Raw genomic sequence first — 4,269 nt, 5'->3', positions numbered from 1 at the left:
AAAATCGAATGTACTGTTTTAAATTTCTTTTCAAATATTTACATCAACTATCATAATATGAATATGTTTATACATGTTTCATATTATAATATATAATGCGAAAAAATGCAGAATAAAAATCGTCTTTCAACAATTATTTTTTTCATTTAGAAACAATTTTATCGTAAATCATGTATTGTGTCATAACTCATAATATATTATTATATATTCATCACCAAAAAATTTTTTTATAATTCATTTCAAAATATTTATATTTAAACATAAAAACAAAATTTTTGTATAAAGTGATGTCTTAAGTTATAATCAAAACTATGGGATACTTATAGAATAATAATTTGTTTAACAATAATATTTACAGGTAATATTAATAACCAATATATATTATATTGTTGTAAATGCACCAACTTAATATGTATCTAATATTTTATATGACTAGTTGATATAAAATATTAGGTAAGACAATATTTAATTTTATTATTAATTCAGACCACAACAACAAAACATATTTTATATTTCACAAAATTAGCGAAACGTATAATATAATAGATGACGATTTAAATCTAACATAATTTCAGTCTATCTTTTTTACTTTTATCCACATTCAAAATAGTACCCATGTATTTTAGTATTCTTCAATTCAAAGCTATAAGACGCTCATTTATTTCAGGTTCTAATTTTATATTTTGAAGGGAACAAAAAATGTATTGATTTAAAAATGTAATGTTTCTTTTTAACTTCGCCTAATATAAAAAAGAGGAAAAACTTCAACCTTCAACTTAGTGTGTGGTTTCTGAAATTGTAATAAGAACAAACTAGTAATTTAGAGGATCAAAAATAAACATATACGTAACTATCTAGGTACATTACTTAATTTTTTCTACGGTACATGGTATAATTGTATATTTAACTTATAAATCAATAATAATCATATCAGGTATATGTGAATTATTTTAATATACTTTAGATGGTTTTACTTCTAGAAATAAATTATAATATATTGTTAGAAATAAAAGTGGAGAACGGTTAACTTTAGAATCTTTTTTCGAGTAAATTATATAGGTAGTAATAATCATAATAGTCAGTTTAAAACACAAAATGTATTTAATATATGTGTGTATTATACATATTATTTTTATTTATTTATTTTAATTTATAAAGATATTAGTTTTAAAATAATTTTCTGATATTGTCTATGTGCAATAATAACATGAACGATTTACGGAAGTACAATATTTAAAACCATCATTGATCAGTGTTTTATACTCAAATTTTTCTAATATTACACTTAATATATCCATTATTATTATTAAATTTATAACACGATATCGATAAAAAAATATCGTTTACTCGTAGGTTCTACTAAGGTTTATAACAGTAACACATAGATTTATCCTGTGCAATAAATTCAACATATCAATATATCATTATCAATCACAATATTAGTCATGAACTAATATGTTTTTTTTTTTTTAAATTCCCATGACAAAAATTATATAATACATAATTTCATTCACATATTCCACATATTATCATCATAGATGGTTATCACTAACAGTTTAAAAATTACAGTTTCATCTAAAGAAAACTTAAAACTCTTAAAACTATTTGCTTTATAATTTTATCACTAAAATAAATTTTATTTAAGTTTATCCAGGTAATCCTAAGAGTTTCATAAGTTATTTTTTTGTCATTATCAGTAGAAACCAGTAATGTATTTAGGATTTTATTTCTTCGGAATTTTTATAGCTCTTTCTAATAGGTAATAAAAATTCATAAAACTTCAAAAAATTCGTATGAAAAACATACAAGTAATTACATGGTAGCTTGTGTTATGTGATAATTTAGAAAATTCGAGCCTTCCCTACTGTAATTTTTATTTATGTTATAAGTAATGAGTATAACTTGTATTAGGCACCTACTCAATTCAATAAAAAAATTAAAAAATTTTTTATCTGCTTATGATTAAACAATGCTGCATTTATATTATCCCTATAAAATAGATATTTTTTTCCTGGTCCATAAATCCATTAATGTAAAAATCAATTTATTCAAATTTAACAATATTATTATTATATTATAAATGGTTAGATAACATATAAATGAAAAACTAAGTTACTAGGTATTATATGACTCGTTTTAATTGTGAACACTAATCAAGAATTATTACGAATAATTTTTCAGAACACTGGAAAATGTAATTATACATGTCTATAGTATTTTTTATGGATGTAGAAATAATTTTATTTTACTATTTAAATTTTTAACACTTAAAAAATGTATAATTATAAAATTATAAAAATATATAATTTAAGAATTTTCTTCTTTTTTTTAAGTATTATTGAAGAAAATATATTTACAGCATGTAATTTTTTATAAAAGTAAGTATATATATATAAAGTAGGTAAGTACTTTATGCAAAATCTAGTCTTTATTTTTACTATGATTTTATGAGAATAAATTGGATAAGTGTACCTATAACAATGGTGTAGCGAAATAGCCTACTCAGGACGCCGTATGATTGTAATTTCATTTATCTGATTTATTAAAAAAATTATTATGAATGGTCAAAAAATGATAAAAATGGCTAAACAAAAAAATCATTGGTTGCGTGTGCAAAATATATTTAAGTCAAGTGTCACGGATTCAAATATTTTATTACATACAAAACACAAAATAAAATATTAAATAGTTTTACGTATGCTACATAGTAAATTGGAATTCAGAGATATGAAACAGGAGAATGATATAGTGAGGAGACTAATACCAAAATAAAACATATAATATTTCACTTATGGTTACTATAGATTCAGCTGTAATGATTTGGATAAATAAGGGAGGCCATTGGTTGAGAATATGTAAAAATAAAAATATCATGGTGTCTAATGAAAATTTAGATTTATTGAAATCGTCAAACAGTTTATTAACGGTTATATTATAATAATTATTTTAAATTATTTCGAATAATAACTATCTAATATAATTTAGTTATATATTTAAACTATAAATACGCTTTTCTAACTGTTGTTTAATAATTTAACTCATACTACAATGACAATAATTAATAAGTTTCTCCATTTATTACAATTAAAGTATTAAGTACCTATATGTATTGAAGATGAAAATCAAACTTACCAGGTTGTATAAAAAACCATTTATGTAATCAACTAAGTAAACCCTTCTGCGACGAAAATAAATCAGCACAATATCTATAAAACCACGCACGTCGATAATAATAACAATTAAAATTATGTATGCAGTATATTGTTTTTGAAGCAAAAACAGCCAAAAATATATTATATTTCTACATCAATGACGCTTACACATCACCTTGATGTGTTTGGAAATTTGAAAAGGTGTAATTTAAACGACGATCACGTTAATTAAATGATTCGGTATAATACTGATGACGTTAAAACTGTACATGTTGTATCCACCTATTTAAATAAAAATAGTAATATATTAAGTTATATACTCACAAGTATTTATATATAAATATAATATCTAGGATGGCTGGAAAATCACGGATCACATATAAACAAGCTTCTACGTTATATTTTATTAAAAAAAAACGTATTAATTTGTCAATATATAATAATTTAATACTTCATCATTCATGAAAAATTAAAAATTCAAATAAGTGTCTTAACAAGCTAATAACCTATAAAATTGTAATTTATACCGATAACCTTGACTTTCAATAATTACGTACATTTATATTATATATATTCTATACAATATTCATGATATAATTACATTTATAAATACATATTATTATTGAATCATGATACCAATAATTACTAATTATTAAATATAATTTAATTAAAGAATCATAAAAATTTAGTAAATGATAATCATAATATTCTGTGACGATTATAACATTATTACTGATAACACTGATAACTACAGTGGTAAGATTTATACTATTAATTTATACAAAGATGTATTCAAAATTTTCCATCCTCTCCCTAATCCGACCAAAACTAATAAATCTCAAGTGCTGTGCATATTATATAATATTGAATAAGTAAAATAAAGAAAAATAAACACATATTTTTATCGTCAAAGAACATAGGAACCTTATTACAACCCTCATAAAACGGAGTTTTCAGCAGTTCTTTATTGCATGATTGATACATAATAACGAGATTAATAAGAAGAAAAAGTTTTCTAACAAAGCTATACGAAATTCGTAAAGAAAAAATATATAAATGCAATTATTCTTATAAAAAAAAAAAAAGACCATCTAAAAAAAATTCCCCCAAAGCCCCC

Source organism: Melanaphis sacchari, unplaced genomic scaffold (assembly GCF_002803265.2).
Source record: "Melanaphis sacchari strain LSU unplaced genomic scaffold, SCAv2.0 Contig0_pilon_pilon, whole genome shotgun sequence".
In the NCBI taxonomy this organism is placed as follows: Eukaryota; Metazoa; Arthropoda; class Insecta; order Hemiptera; family Aphididae; genus Melanaphis; species Melanaphis sacchari.
The sequence above is the reverse complement of the archived record's forward strand: the minus strand, read 5'-3'. Positions refer to the sequence as shown.